The sequence below is a fragment of the Polyodon spathula genome, chromosome 5, assembly GCF_017654505.1.
Source record: "Polyodon spathula isolate WHYD16114869_AA chromosome 5, ASM1765450v1, whole genome shotgun sequence".
Taxonomy (NCBI): domain Eukaryota; kingdom Metazoa; phylum Chordata; class Actinopteri; order Acipenseriformes; family Polyodontidae; genus Polyodon; species Polyodon spathula.
The window spans coordinates 28,910,438-28,927,969 of NC_054538.1; the positions used below are offsets into that span (position 1 = coordinate 28,910,438).

The window sequence follows — 17,532 nt, forward strand, 5'->3', positions numbered from 1 at the left end:
ATATTTGAACATAATTCAAATATAATTAACAAATAAAATGGAATGCCATCGGGCCTTAAACAGAAACATTAAATTAGCGGAATATCACCCAGACTCGGTCATTGAAAAGGGTAGATAGAAACAAATCCTGGGTTACCAAAGGAACTGTGCAGGCATTGTGAACTAGGGGAGGTTGAAACAGAGATGCACTTCCTGTTATCGTGTCCAAAATACATTGAAATACGGGGGAAATATATTCCTAAATTTGAGAGCCAAATACCACAACTTAAACTCTCCTCGTACAGCATTAAAGTCTCTATCCTGCTGGGAGAGGTGGAGCGGACTGCAAGTCTAGCAGCCATATGTATCTGCCTGTCACAGCCGAAGAGATAGTAGACACCCTGCAGCAACACATTACCCGTGTAACTACAGTCAGTGGGGGCGGAGGGAGGGGGGCATTTAGTTCTGTTCTGCTCATAGATATGTAATGTTTATTTGTTGTGTTATACAGTTATTTGACAATACTGTGCTTGTATCGTCATGTCAAAAAAAATAAATAAAAACATTTGAATTTGAGAGAGAAACTCCACGGCGCCATTTTAGCACTTCTGTTTAACGTGTTGGACTGCGTTTATTTAATGCGAGCAGTAATATATTTTGTGAAATATGTTTTGTTGTGTTTGTTAAGGGTGCTTTTGCAAATTTTATTCCGTCCCACCCCGCCCCCCAAAATAAATGTGTATTTATGCGGTTATGAGAAAATACTGGAAACAATGTTTTTGTTCATTTTAAAGAAAATAAAAGAGAAAAAATAGTTATCCCCGGTTACATCCAAGAATAAGATAAGAAAAAAATATGAAAACAAAGCATGCACCAATCGCTAGTATTTCATGAATTAAATCGAATGATGCTGTGTGTGTCATTCATACAGACCCGCGCCCACTCATACTGCCTGCAGATCTTTATGCCCGGAAATAATTAAAGCAAAGGTCTCCCAGACGGGATTTGGGTATCTGTACATAAGATATAGGCCATGATCTGGCGAGTTCATTTTTTAAAATTACACCGTGCAGTGATATAGATATAGCCTACGTCATAGTCTGAAGCTCATGATATGACTTGAAACCCCTCACAGTAGAAATACAATTTCATTTTCTATTAAATAAATCTGAATAATTAACCAATTTGTATGCATCCAAAGAAGTTTTTTTTTTTTCTAGCTACTTCATTTAATACCAAGCAAGTAACTTCTTCTGGGAGTTACATAAATATTACCACTTGGCTCTCCTCTCCATCCAAGTTGTGTGGATTTATGATCTCAGATTCTTACTGTGAGGGAGGGATTTCAATGGAAATGTTGGCTTGATCCACATCATTGTATGTCGGCCATATGTTAAATGTGCTGTAGTGTCTCAAGAGAATTTCAGTCATACTGTATGAACTTTTGGGGGTGGAAAAAAGCATGAATACAGTTATAAGTAAAATATGTTGTTAGTGTAAAGAGGTGCATAGAAATTGTGAACAGTAATTAAACTGTGCCAATGCACCATTGACTTTCCAGCTGCTTCCAGGCTGTTAAGAATACATGTTTGTTTGATGTTTAGTGTAGAATGACTGTATACACGAGTTCAAAGAACTTTCTGCATACAGCTTCCATGACATGGATTTCAAAGCAAATAATTGTCACAATTTTACAGTACTTATTACAACGCGCTAAGCACCTGTAGCGCTTGTCCTTTTGATGCACAATACCGTCAGCCTTCAAAACACTGACAATATTAAAAACAAGTAAAATACTGTATTTGTCTACAGTACTTTTGAGAACAGTACAATGTTTTTTTGTAAACAGTATTATTCGCGTGTGGATTTATATATATATATATATATATATATATATATATATATATATATATATACACACACACACACACACACACCACATATTATATGTGTGTGTGTGTGTGTGTGTGTATATATATATATATATATATATATATATATATATATATATATATATATATATATATATATATATATATATACACACACACACACACATATATATATATATATATATATATTACACATTAATGTTATACCGGTAATTGCAAACAATACAGGAAAACATCTATTTTAATTTCTGTGTTACAAAATATCTCCTGTTTGTCTGGCAAAGCCACAATCGCTATATGTTGGGACCACAAGCTTGCCCTGACAGGTTTGAGCAAGCTGACTTCTCAGTCATGTGGAGATCCTTATCATGGGCGATGGCACTGCTTGAAAGTGACTTCAGAAACATCTCACATTTATGTGCTCTTTGTCATGAAGCGGATAGTGGATATCCAAGATGTTCACACCACACCAGTTTCAAGTTCAGTGCTTTTGAGAAGTTTTATAGCCTTAAGGTAGTGCTGTTCTGTATCACACCCACCCATCGTGTTTAAGTTCAAGTGTCAGTCCACTTTTGGAAGCCACACAAATCTCTTCCATCATAAATCAAAATTAGTACCAACCCATATGCAGTCTAAGTGCTTTACAGTAAATAATGTTTTTAAACTTCCATGGTCTAATAACTTATGCTATATTGATGGTATGCACTGTAGATGTACACCTTCTGTAAAGGAAGTAACCATACTTGGCCTCATGTGATGGCTTTATCCAACATTAAAAGATCTCCTGCTACAGTACAGTAGGAAGTAGGAAATTATATAAAGTGATATAAATGTCCATTTTTATAAATCAGCTACAGTACTGTGGGTGGTTGCATTTTCTACTGTTATATAAAATAATGAGCTTTGAAGTAAAGAGGTGTGTGTGAAACTTTTATTTTTTGTGAGTTTTAATTAGTTTCATCTTGAATGTTTTTTTTTTTGTTTTACTGGGCTAAATGGAGTCCATCCATTTTATCTCGCTCCACCCCAGTCGTATGTACAATATTAAGATTTCCAGTCAATTAGTTTTACTCTGCCTGTTGAAGCAAGACACATAGCTGTGTTCACAGAGAAAGATAGAGTTTAACAATATAGATTAATTGTATTTTTTTCTTGATAATCCAATTTTAGTTTTGTATGCTAATACAAAAGAATACTGTAACAAACTACTGTACAATTCAGAAACAACTGTAAGAAAATATTTCATTTAGGGAAAAAAAAAGTTTGTATTATAGTATAACATTTTGCTTGTGCCTTACAGCTTTTTGGTATAGTAAGTATTGTTAACAGAAGAGACTTGTGATCAAGGAATTGAGGAATGTCTTATTTCCTGCAGAAAATCATGTTTTCGTGCAGTCAGAAAAAATATATCTTTAGAGAGCCTACTGTACTTCTATCTTTTATGCTCACTGAGGGATACTGTTTCACAGCTCTTTTAAAGATCCCTCCAGCATAGTCTACATCCATGCCCACTTTGAAGTGAATGTCCTCACATGCCATACTGTAGTTGAGTTATATTGTACAGTAGTGGGATATAAATCAAGCATGAAGGATTCGCACAGGTAACCCATCAAGAAAGTGGGTCTCTCTCCGAAATGGAGAAACGTGAGAACTGCAAAACACAACACAGAGACTAAGTGGAGAATTGCTTATAATTCATAGAGCGTGCATGTCCAGTACACTATGAAGGTGAAACTATGATACTGGATCTTTAATCTATCTTGCATTCATTCAAATCCAATGACGGAATGGATACATTACCATGGTGTAATGTGGGCGTGATTCTTTTTTCTGTTGTTTGTGGTAGAGCTAGTCACCAGAAATCTTTCAAAAACAGGACTTGCTAGTTTATGTTTAAAAAGTGAAGTTATTATATGCAAATGCAGACCTGCCATGTGATACAGTATGTATCTCAGGATGTGAAAGCAGTGGTCTGATCACCCCCTACAAACAAAGAGCAATGTTTGTTTTTGTTCTGAACCTTGACGACTGTATCAGCGTTTGAGATGTGCACCTTGCAGTGGGTCTGACAAATGGGTATGCATTCTATTCTGAACCTCTTTATTTTTGCATTTTGGGGTAAAACAACTATGGTTGTTTGGTACAGTAGTAGCATTTTGGTCAAAGGCTGAAATGTCTTCAGTAACTCAGCCTCAAAACATTATTTACTGTATGACAATATTCAAACTTTTCAACTGCATAATAGTTTTGTTGCTCAAGTTATACATGTACAGGTCACTTCTGTTAAAAGCTTTCGTTTGTTCTGTGAAGATATATGTTTAAGGTCTTTGGTTCACATCCAGTACAGCAAAACAATGGATGAGTTAAAAAAAAAAAAAAAAACTTATGTGTTCTGCATGTTAATCCTTGATCACATCACAGTACTTGCTGTAGCTTACACTGTACAGTAAGTACAGTTAATCTACCAGAACCCCTTACTGTGTCTTACAACTGTATGGTGCAGTTCATAGTCAACAAATGTAGAATACCAAACCCTATTTAATTGACTAAAACAAACATAATACAGTATTTGCATTCCTTTGCCAGTCGGTTCCACTTACTGTACTGTCTTTGGTGAGATGTGTCACAGGGTTTAGCAGAGGGATTGCTCTGAAAAGAACCCTAGCATTTCTTAATGCTGTGTGAAATACATTAAGAGTCGACATCTACATAATGAGGACTAATGAGGCTAGAAGGCATGTTGATCGTGTTGGCTAATCGCGTTTTCTAATTACAGATTCTGGAACGAAAAGGATGCTGATTACTTATAACTACTGCTCAGGCTGCCTGTCGACAGTGTCATGAGTTATTAATGCAGGCTCTGGTCTTGTCCACATTTACCTTTTCAAATGTTTTTCAATCCTGAGTCAGTTTGATTATCATCATGAGGCCAGTTTTGACTACAATCTGCACAACCACTTCTATTTACTGGGCAATTATTTTGAATGTTGACACAACTGAAAAGACAGAAATAACTCCTTGTTTTTGTTTTTTTACACAATGCCTCAGCTTTTAAGTGCTAGTGGTATGCACAGCTGCATTTATGTGGCTGTTATTTACTGTATGAATCTCATCAGACACGTTGATGTGTACATTTTGTGCTGTGTTGTTACCTTAGGTTTCTGACAGATTTCACTACCAAGTTCTTGCTCTGGCTATGTAGGTGCTACTGTATAAATAATATAGGAGGGGTCTGACTCTGACACATGCCACTTCAGCTGTACAGTATGCCGTCTGTTTAAGCTACTAACTCAAGAGGACTTGTATGTACAGTCATCAGTATCACTTTAACTGGCACCCATGAGTCTTTGTATACAAGTACTGTTGGATCTTCAGAAAAGTTAAAGCTGAGGTTACTTAAATGTTCAAAAACAGGACCTTGTCTCTGGTATCTCCAATACAATAATAAAGTCTGCATATAGTATTCTGAACTGATGCAGCAGTGATGGCAGTTATTTGTTGGAAACAATTTAAAAGATTATTTCATGACAGTTGTACAGTACCTTCAAAATCAGATCAGCACCATAAATCACCTTACAACAGTCTGCTGCAGAATAAAGACTCTTTCTGTTCTGTTTCATGGTGTTTTGTTTTTCACTTGCCGACATTCAAATGTATCTTTCCCAATATAATAGATTATGATTAGATCATATTGTATAGCAGTGCAAAGATCGACTTTTGCAAATTTGATCTGCAAGTCTAGCAAAAAATACATGCAGTAAGTGCAGATATTCTGGGGCAGTTAACATTAACATTTTGTTTTGTCTCCTGCTAGTTGTGTAGTTAGAATTGTTATGTATCTTGCAACATCTGCACAGCATGAACATTAGGCTTATGTTTTCCCTGTCATGGATTATTCTACTGTATAGTACTAATATTTTTAACATTGCCTATAATGTTGTAGAGAGCTACTTATCCAATTGTGGTGGAACCTGGGTATTCTTTACTACAAGTTATAAAGTGTCAATCTGGCGATACAGTACAGTATAGGGGGGGAACCTATCTGTTTGTCATGCTTATATTTATACACTGCATGGTGGCTTTAGTTCATGGAGATCTGTTTGTTTTCCTTTGAGGTAACTTAGAAAGGATGGTGAGTAAGTAGATGCAAGAAAATTCACAGAGTCTTTTTATTCAATCAGTTGTTGGGTTTATTGAAATATGCAGGGAGTCTGGTCCCAGGTACAGGATAAACAGTTTACTTGTTCTTACAATTTTTGCATGACATTAAATACCCCTCTGTATAGATGGTCCACCTCCTCTTTCTCTAACACTTAACCAATAGCAAAGGTACAACACATTATTCTGTTACCATATACTATATGTATTTAATTTAGTGTGTATGTGTGTGTGTGTGTAGTCTAGTGTGACGACATCTGAACTCAGTGCATTCCTCTTCAGACCCAAAAGGTCCATACATCTGGTTTTTATCATCTTCCTAGTTCCTATTTCTCCGTATCGCTTGGGACCCTTTGAGTCCAGTAGCATTGTCTCTTATTCTTCCTGAGAACCTTTGGGTCCAACGGCAGTCTCTGCTGGGCATTCCAAAAGTCTTAGAGCCTGGACCCTTCTGGTCCTCAGCGCTGTTATAGCTTGCAGTCAATGTCATCAATTGTTAGCTGTACATGCAATTTGAACCAAACAGTCTGCTATCTGCAATATTAGTCTCTTTTCAGAAAAGAACACCGGTGTAGCTCTGCCAGTCCGCATGTGTAGCAAACTGCTAATCAATTCTCGTTCCATTTTTTCCAACATCCATGATACAGATTGTTCTAATTGACACTGTATAGGTACAGCTACTGAATGACAGTGGGGGGTGTTGCTAAGATAGGCTACTTACTAATTTCTGGTCTACTTGGAGATACACATGTTTCATTCTGCTGCATTTTGGTTTAGGGAAGACTACAGTGCTGTGTTTTTTTTTTTAATCCTGTCGAAGCCTGTGACTGCTCTGAATGTAATTTAGCTAGAGAGGCAGGAAGTTCTGTGGTTCCCTGCAGGTAACTTTACGATAGGCATTGCCTTTTGAAGTTGTTGTATTTGAGACACCACAGCTTCAACACTTCCTCCAAAGGAGTTCTTTCCAAAAGTGAGAAAGACAATCAGTTCTATACAGATTAAACCATTTAAATAGACTCATTGAATTCCTCTTAATCCTAATTGAGTGACTAGCATATTAACTGCTATGTGTAACAGTGCTGCAGGGTAAAGATGCCTTTGGATGCACAAACTATTAAGCCTTTTTTTAAATTCTTAATTATCTGTGTATTCCATGACTGAAACTGGAGCCAATGTCAGGATCGTGAGTAAACCGAGCCTAATGTGACTAAAGCAAAGTGATTTACAGTGAGAATTTCACCCTGTAAAACAAAGACGGTGCCACCTGCCACACATTATCTTTTAAAAACAGAAAGCTATTTATTTTACATAATCTCCACAGGTGTAGTTTACAATTGAAGTGTCTTGTTTTCTTTTTCATTTTTGTTTTACAAGTCCTGTTTATTTTTAGATTTAATTCTTTTTTTCTCTCTTTTTCTTATGCATTATTTTACTTGCAAAATGAAGTACAGGCGAACCATACTGTGTGTACCTTGAGCTGAAAACTCACTGACTCCTTATGCTGTTCACCTACAGAATAAAAAGATATACGGTAGGACTGGTGTAAAGGCGCTTGGATTTGGGGTATACAATATCTATGCACTGGCTTGCCTAGTTGACCATTTGTGCTTAATTTTCTTACTGGCACAGAGCAAGCCACGGGAAACATAATGATACCATTAAAAAAAAAAAAAAAAAAAATCCCCATAAGGGGCCACTTCTGAAGCTCTCGTTGTGTGCTTTTTTACTACAGTATTATACAGCAGTCGGACACAGTTCCCCTATTGTTTTCTATAGAGCTCATCAGTTCTGTTATTACTCAATAACGGGATGGCAAATGTAGGACGGCAGAGATGACAGTGCTGTAATTAAAGGGTACATAAGGACTTTCTTATTTTACTATGTTACATGTTCCCATGTGTTGCTACAACTGTTGTTTACGTAAGGTATGTGTATTGGTTTAATTTTATTTTTTTACATTTTGACCACTTTTTTAAACTTTTAAATTGCATTCCCTGCCTCAGGATGGTTCACATGTACCCGCATGGACCTCTCAAAATTACATTTCCCATCATCCTCCTGCAAATCCATCATCTCAGCTGCATATGTGAACAGGAGGATGATGGGAAATGTAATTTTGAGAGGTCCATGCGGGTACATGTGAACCATCTTGAGGCAGGGAATGCAATTTAAAAGTTTAAAAAAGTGGTCAAAATGTAAAAAAAAAAAAAAAAATAATACACACATCTTACCTAAACAGTTGTAGCAACACACTGGAACATGTAACACAGTAAAATAAAAAGGTCCTTATGTACCCTTTTTAATAATGACACCTGCTTACTGATTAAAAGCTTCACACAGAAAGTCCAGCCCTCCTTTAAAACAGTTGACTCTTTCGGTGGCAGACAAACAAAGGTAAATAATGAAATAAGTTTAAAACGTGGTATTATAATTGTGATATTGGTATTGCTGTGGTGCACTGCTCAATAACTTGGAACTGTCTTGTCCAGTCTTGCCCTTTATTGACTCGGGAATCCCATTACTGTACCTCGTAAGAGGCCACAGCAATACAACTATCCCTTTAGTACTGTATGACACTACAGTACCTAAGTCATTTGGAAGGCTTGTGGAATAGCAATATCAAAATATTTTTTATATTTTAACCATCCCATTTAGAAAATACCTTAACATGGTGGACATATTGCTTCTGTCATCAGAACATTTATTATTACCTTACTGTTGGCAATTTGCTGACTGTACATTTAATTTACAGATGAGGGCAATTCATGCAATGTAATTACGGACGTGACATGAAATGAAATGGAAAATAGTTTACCGCAGGAGGTGCTTGCTCTTTGAGATGGACCCTTAACTGCTTTTATTTAAATGCAATTGTTTGTCTTCCCATTAAGGAAGTAAGACTTAAGCATGTAATAGTTCTGTGATACAACCATTTACAACTCATTAAAAAAGAAGGTTGAGTCAGCATCTCTCAGCCATTTACCCAGCTTTGAAATCTATAGGATAATGAAGTAAAATAGCTGCATACATTTGTGCCTGTGGTTTTTGGCTTTTTGGCATTTGTAGTTAAAAAGAGATTATCTGCAGGGGTCTAAATTGCCAGGAAAGAGTTGATGTCAAAAGTAAAGTAGTAATTTGGGTTAAAAGCAGTGGTGAAAAGAAAGGCTTTTATGCTTCGGCTGTCCCCTGATACACTAATTAATGGAACACTGAGCACTCTTGCGATGTGAAGCCATTGGATAGCAATTAGATTTTTGCTTACAGTAAAAAGTGAGCATTTGGATTATACTGTAAAAAACAAAAGTAAGAACCTTGTATATATAAAACAAAAAAACAAACAAACAAACAAAAAAAAACATACAATGGTCATTTTTCATTGATATTTGTTTAAGTACTTTCTACAGATTGTGTGACTAAAACCAATTTATCCAGTAGGTTGATGTACTGTATGAATATCTTATACAGCCTGCACACTTTTTTGCGCAGCCAGAAGCTGCCGAACTGATGTTTGTTTTTATGTTAACTGTTTATCAAGTGGATATTATAAAAGTGAACACCATTTTTAAACTTTTAAGTACTGCAATCTGTCGCATACCGACTGCGGTGGGACCAGAGTAAGGTCGGATATGTACAAAGTCAGATGAATGAAGCCTGTTTTAAATACCATTATACACAGCTGTAACAATTTACTATATTCACTATTGTTTTGAGATGCAGCGCCCCTAAATCCCTTTATTGGAAAGATACAGGGTATTAATACATGTGACAGAGTAGATGTCTGCTGTGTGGGTACATGCATTCGCTGCTGAGTGACAGGCAGGATATCAAGACGGAGGTTGAAGTTGATACACCCCTCAGGCGAACAGTATGTGTCAACACAGTGAACAGCTCACATGAGACTACCAGCAATGGCAGCGGATGGAGCACATACAACACAGTGTAAGAAAACTTTGGTAGGATCTACAATATCTGAACTAATCTTCATTGCTTAATAATAAACTTACTTGGCTAAAGAGGTTGATCATGGCGGATAAACGGTTAGTGCCGATATGTGACTATTGTGGTGGATACACGATGGATTAGTGTATGTGGAAAACTACAGAGAGTTTTGAGCGTAAAGTTGAGGCTTTTGGATGCGCTGTAAAGACTGGTGGTCTGATAGCCGCACAGTGCTAATCAATTTTGGTATTCCTAGAAAAAGGATTGTCAACAGGCCTGACAGGATGGTCAGCTATGACAGATCTGCAAGCTGTAAAAACAAAACACAGTTCCAATTTCTGGTTACCAAGGGAATGGAGATCGGAAGGTATGAGAATGTTTTTACTCGTTCACCCTTTTGCCGTCAGGAAATCGACTGATGCTTTTATTCCTGCTGCAGGAGCAAACTAGGAATAATCACTACCTCTTGTTTGTTTAACCCTCTTCAGTACCAAACTTTCTTTTTTATTTCCTTCTTAATCACAGACAAAAACTTGGTAATCCAATTCTGTTTGTCACAAACTACAGAATGTCTTGTAAGCAGCTCTACACAGCAGCTCTGCAGCTGCTAATCATGGACTACATAACCAAGATTAGTGCCAATCGGGTCTGTGAAACCAGCCGATAAAGTTACTGTATGCATCTGTAAGGAACTTATTAATGTATGCCTTTTTCAACAATTCTCTTGCAATACACACCTTTTGTTTTAGCTCGCTATACTTTTATTTTTGTGTACCCCACATTGTATGGTATCCCTGAAATTCAGTCCAATTCCAAAGTTAGAGGTTCATGAGAATATTTGCAGAGTGGATGGATCATTGCATGCACAGTATAGCATGAATATAAGTATTATTTTAAATGTCAAATGTGATCTTGGAGTCTTTACCGTGTGCAAGTTTCTTCATGAAGTTTAGTTACAAGGTAAATTTAAAAACTACTGTAATATGCTTGCATTCTGGAATCATTTAGAAAGGATTCCAACTTTTGAGAGGCTAAGAGGACAAGTTTTGGAAGGTATTTGGTAGAACGGGTGTGGAGAGGAGAATTTAAAACTATAACTAAGCGTAAATATATAACCATTGTTTTGACTGCCTGTGTTTGTTAGCCACTGTTTGTTTAAGTGTTAGTCCGTTTTGTTTGTCTATTTATTTTGGTGGCAAGTGCCATGTCCTGTTTTTTATCCTGTTTTATTTTATAATAATAAACCGCGCAGCAGCGCATCCATTTATCATTTCATCTCGCAGTACTGTGTGTTTCTTCTGGTCTGACGTCCTCACTACAGCCGTCGTTGTCACAGTGACCCATCAAAATGGTGTAAAAACTACCTAGAAAATAGCCCTTTCTCACACTAAAATACAAAGTCAGTACATCTATTATTGCTATAATCTTTAGCAGGGTAATACCATCTGAAAGTAATGTTGAATTGTGACCTCAAACCTCAACAGTCTTGTACTGTACAGTTATTCTGACCTCAAGCCAAGTTCAGTCTACCAACTGTACTGTACAAAATAGAAACCTTTTGTTACCAAGCTGTACAATAAAGAATAATCTTGAAGTGGAGTACTACTGTATGTAATGCATGATCTGGAATGGATGATGCCCCCCCTCCAGACTTGCCTGCTTAGAAATACATTGTTATGCCTCTTAGCCAATTGGAGGGCTTCATTTGCCCTAACATAAGGTACATCAGGGCTTCACTACAGCTGCTTAGATGAGCAGACTGCTCGGAGATTGGCATGGGGAACACATTAGATTGTTTTGTGATATATTGTTTTTTTTTTCAGTAATACAACTGCAATGCAAGATAATACCCTATCTCTGCTGGACAAAATAGTACTCTCTGTAATACTGTTATTGTTTTCAGTCTGGTTTCTGAACATCAGCTATAAAATGTGCTTGTGCTCTGTGATCATTGTTTCCCTTTCGCTAATGTTGAAAGGGTTGTTTTGTTATGTTCTGAGAATTTTGTACGTTTATGTTTCTTACAAGACAGTTGATTAAATAAAATGTTTGGTAAAGGAATGTGTCTGGTTGCTGTAGCAGAACTGTTGCTTTCAGTGTATACACAATACTGTGAGATTTAACTTTTATAATGTCTCATATGGGTGTCTGTGCTTAACTTTAAAGCACGGCACTGTGAAAACATAATGAAAATGTACCAGTGTACCACCAATTAGCTGCAAGGTTGTACTGTGCAGGGCAATCTGCTTTCTTTTTGGCAAGCAATTCTGCTTTTATTTGCTGTGTACGTTACAGTGAGTAGCAATTAACCATGTTACAGATACTGTGCTGTTTTACAAAAAAATATTAATTTTTTTACTGTAACTTATAATACCAGTAATAAGACGGCTGAAGACTGGGACAACAACTGAGTTGTAATGTTTAATTTTTTTCTGAGCAATCTTTATTCCATACATACTATACAGTATAATGCATCAGTCAGATATTTTAGATGTAATTTAAACCAATTTTTTTTCAGTCAATAAATTGGAGAATGTCTGTACTGTAATAATGGACAGGGTCGTGTATTGTAGCTTCTGGGGCATTGTTCAAGTGAAAACTGGTGTGTCCAGTTATTAAACAAAAAAAATAAAAATAAAAAATAGTACCATTCCTTGATCAAATGTTTTCACCAGACAACAAAACATTTAACCAGTGACAGTACTCTACCGGGAGCTTTGCAAGTTGAAGTATTGTATCATTTAATGCTGGGGCAATGCCTAATTTTTCACTATCAATATATCATTCTCCAAAAAAGCAGATGCACTGATTTATCGACGTTATGAAACTGCAGTAATACATGTGGAGCTGTGGATTAATGTGTAACATTGCTATTAACGCTTTCAAATAATACTGATAATAATCATAACACTTTCATTGAGTAAAACAGGGCATTAAATGCACAGTAACTAAAAATATTAAAAGAAAAACAGATACATGATTTTAAAATTGATGAAGTAAGTTTTACTCAGAATGCACTAAAAGTACTTCTTTATGCCACGTTTTGAAACTAAGGCACTGTATGTTATCAGAGAACTGTCCTTGACTTCCGAGAGCCTGCTGTAGAAGAGTACCTTCCTTCTACAGAAGTCCAGAAAAATTCTGAATGTCATCTTTGCAAAAACAAGGTTGGACTTTTATATAACCTTCTTTACATTCACTATACTGGGGGAGCGCACAGTGTAGCCATTATGGGAGTACAGTACTGTATTTGCATGCTGTTGCTTTGGCTGTGTATGCAGTGACATTTATGTAGTCTGAGACAGCAAAGGCTAAAAGGGCAGTATGGAACTGTTTAGCCTTCGAAAAGTGAGAATGACACAGATGTTTTTGGTACTTTTTATTGCAGCTGCTTTTGTGGTGACTCACGGGTATTGTGACCAGGGCACACTAGCTAGTGTCTATCAGATGACACACTGTTAAAAAAGAAGACACATGATAGATGATAGACATTGATAGACACATGTAGCATACAGTACTTACAATGCTGTAATGAAATTAATAACTTGTAATATTCATTAAAAAAATGTCAAGATTAGAAATTCTGAAGTACAAATGAAGCTTTGTGTGTGTGTGTGTGTGTGTATGTGTGTGTTTAAAAAAAAAGAAAAAAGAAAACACTTCACAGTAACCATGTCTCTGCTGCTATAGTACCTAGTACCAGCTTCCTGTACACACACTGTAATTCCAATTGGAATTACCATCTTGTTCAAAACCATACAGGATTCTGTGATTCAGGACAAGTAAAAACGCTTTATTATACTGTATGTGTCCAAATGTTTACAGTATAACTGAATGGAATGTCTGTTTTAGGTTTAGCTACAATACCTGTTCTGTGTGTTTCCTCCAAAATTATCTGAAAAAACAAAAACTAACAAACTTGATGGGGTTAAAGATAATGAAACAGATAAATAAATAAACTGCCAAAAGCAATTTTTGTCCTAAAATTATTTTGATATACTGTATTAAAAGTAAATTACAGTATGCTGTTCTACAATATAGTTATTGTTTGTCTTAAGAGCAATCTCATTGAAAGAAGCACTGATTGCTTTACAAGTTTGTTTGTTTCTGTTTTCTTCCCACGGAAAATTGCATTGTAAAGTGTTTTTATTTTCTGTTTGTTTTGCTTGTGTCTATGGAGGTTCATCACAGACAATGCAGCACCACAGTGGCTGCCCTGTGAAAAGCAACTTGTTCAGCACCTGTGTGACTGGTGGGTCTGAATCTGCCACGCCTGGCTGCACTAATGCTAAAATGAATAAGGGAATTTATAGCTGACAATGACCAGTTATGACTGACACTGATTACATTATTGAGACTTGACACACAAGTCTTTCAGAATGAATAAAGGAAGAACAGGCCTCTCTGAGCAGCAGTCAAGTTGCATTACTGTTTAGATGCAGTGGTGTCCTCAGGGTACAGTATGCATGTTTAGGTTGTCAGTTGACTAGTTTCTGTCCTTGGGGAATTTATGCATGATCCTTATTGAGCCTACTGTACAGCACACTGTACACACTACAGTAGATTAGAAAATATTAGCCTACTGGCATTTGGTTTTAGGTCCTATTTTGCTATTTCTGCAAACTTTCTTCATATGTGTGTGTGTATATATATATATATATATATATATATATATATATATATATATATATATACACACACACACACACACACACACACACACACACACACACACACACCATTCAGTGGTTTGCAGAAGTATTCACCCCCTACCAATAATGTCACATTTTGTTGAATTACAAATAATATATGCACAGTTTTTCAAACAAACTTGTTTTTATTCAAAGCTGTAGTGGTTAACCTGAACACTGTTATATGAGGAGGAGGTTAAATGCCAGCAAAACTTGCAAAGAAAATGTACAAAATGAAATTTACTGGTTGCATAAGTATTCAGCCCCTTAAGTCAGTACTTGGTAGAAGCACCTTTTGCAGCAATTACTGCTATGGTTCTTTTTGGATCGGTCTCTACTAGCTTTGCACAGTAGGATGGTGAAATTTTTGCCAATTCTTCACAGAAAAATTGCTCCAGTTCTGATAAGTTTGTTGGGGATCGTCGATGGACTGCAATCTTCAAGTCTCACCATAAATTTTCGATTGGATTCAAGTCAGGACTGACTGGGCCACTTAAGAACAATAATTCTCTTCTTGTTCAACCACTCATGTTTGGCTTTGGCTTTGTGCTTTGGGTCATTGTCCTGCTAAAATGTGAATTTCCTCCCCAGTCTTGGCTGACTCAAACAGGTTTTCCTCAAGGATTCGCCTGTACTTTGCACCATCCATTCTCTCCTCTATCGTGAACAGCATCCCAGTCCCTTCTGAAGAGAAGCATCCCAATAACATGATGCTGCCACCACCATGCTTGATAGTTGGGATGGTGTTGCGCCAAACATAACATTTAGACCGAAAAGTTCAATTTTTTTCTCGTCTGACCACAAAACCTTTTTTCACATGTCTGCAGTGTCATCTACCTGCTTTTTTGCAGATTCAATTTAAGAGCAGGCTTTTTGAGTAATGGCTTCTTTCTTACCACCCGTCCATACAGGCCAGCTTTGTGTAGGGACCGGCATATTGTTGATGTGTGAACACTGACTCCTATCTCAGACACAGAACTTTGCAGATCTCTGAAGGTCGTTGTTGGCTTCAGAGTAACATCCTGAACCAGTTTCCTGCTTGCCTGGCTGCTCAGTTCGGGAGGGTGACCTGATCTGGGTAGTGTCTGGGTGGTATGATGCATCTTCCACTTCTTAATGATGGACTTCACTTTGCTGAGATGGATAATCAGTGCCTTTTGAAATTTTCTTGTACCCTTCTCCTGCTCTGTGCATCTGTACAACTTTATCCCTGACTTGTTTCGAATGCTTCTTGGTCTTCACTCTGTAAGTTGCAGTTTGAAAGGCTTTATATACCTGAGGGAAATTAACTACAAGTTAAACCATTTTGAGTACACATAGGCTGAAACCATTTCATTAATTTTGTGACCTTTCAAACAAATCATTTGCTCAAAAGTGTACAGTTAAAAGTATGAAAAATGTGAAAACTTTGCAGGGGGTGAATACTTCTGCAAACCACTGTGTGTGTGTGTGTGTGTGTGTGTGTAATGTGTGTGTATATATAGATTTTTATTTTTTTTTTATTAAATGGGTACTGGATTTAAATCGGCAATGCAACAATAATGTATTGAACAGTAGTTTTTGTTTTAAATATGCAATTTTACCAGTCTTTAGGACGTGCTAATGCATACCAAAGTGAACATAGCACAGTAATCTGGCTTTTGCTTTAATCCTATGTTAAAAAAATTGAAAAAATAAAAAAAAAAAGATGAAAAAACTCTCTCATACTGTAGCACACACTGGATTATAACAAACAAGATTGTTTCGCTCCCAAGGGCTGTGTTGAAATATGGGTGAGTGAGTATAATCTGATGCAGATGTGTTTTCTTGAGGTGTAGAATCCTGATTGAGCCCAGTTCTTAAATTACATCAGCAGGTTTCTCTTTGTTGTTCCATAAAGCACTGCAACGCTCAGGCCCAGTATTTGATAATTACAGCAGCCTACATTCAGATATTATGAATGACAAATGGAGACTGTTGTAGCACAGATAGTAATTCATGCATTTGTCTTCAGCAAGCTCCTAATCTGATTTTCCTGTGTTGAAATAGTTTTTGAAATGCCCCAAACAACTGAAGATGGTACTGTACACTTTAGGCTTCTATAAATAAACTAAGTCAGTTTTGCGGCTGGCTTGTCTCTTCTTTATTATATTTTTTGTATCTCTTTCAAAAGCTGTGTATCAGCACATAATGTAACAGGTAACCCCTTTATGTAATATAAATGCAACTTTGTGTATCCAGGTGGGCCTTGTTAGTTTGCAGTTACTTAACTTTATTTTTTCTTGTCAAGTTTTACTCATTTTGTTTGCAGTCCTAAGCTAGAGTTTGTGTGAAAAGAGATGTGTTGCGTTGGCCAGGGCTGAAGCTTTCAGTGCAGTCCTCTCTGGAGACCCATCTCGCAGTGCAGACTGCTACAGCCTGCTCTATGATCAGCACATTCTTTCAGCACGATGTACTGCGAAAAAGCTCTGCTGCCGATAGACTGTCGGGAAACAGGAAGATACAGGCTGCCATTCAACAAGAAACAGATGCTTGTCAAGTAGCCTTGGGAAATTCACAAGCCAGGAAAGTAATGAAAAGGAATTGATAAAATTATAACATCGTGTTAGTATCCCCCTCTTACAGTAGGACATGTTGGTACTAAGTAAAGTTGTGTTGCTGAAAATAAATAATAATAATAACGCTGCACAGAAGTGATGCATTTGTACAGTATTTTTTGTTTTGTTTTGTCTGTAGCCATTAGCAGGTTACAAAATTCTGTTTTTGCTGCATAATGTTTACCAGAAAGGCAAGGGTTTGTTATATACCTTTTACCACCCCACTGGGAAATTTGGTTAAATGCTATTACAGTATAAAATAGGTCATAAAGAGTTGTATTATTTATTTAAACATGT

At 36.7% G+C, this 17,532-nt stretch overlaps 1 protein-coding gene across 8 annotated transcripts in view; it reads left to right on the plus strand.

Moving 5' to 3' along the window:
* The window catches only part of LOC121315805 (protein 4.1-like), a 117,023-nt gene that overhangs the window by 1,033 nt on the left and 98,458 nt on the right, over positions 1-17,532 (plus strand). Inside the window, exon 1 of one of the 8 annotated variants that reach the window (XM_041250241.1) lies at positions 3,877-3,947. The exons of the other annotated variants lie outside the window; for them this stretch is intronic. The gene's annotated coding sequence lies outside the window, so the exon portion shown is untranslated. Of the gene's footprint in view, positions 1-3,876; positions 3,948-17,532 lie in introns of those variants that run through there. 8 annotated transcript variants of the gene reach the window in all.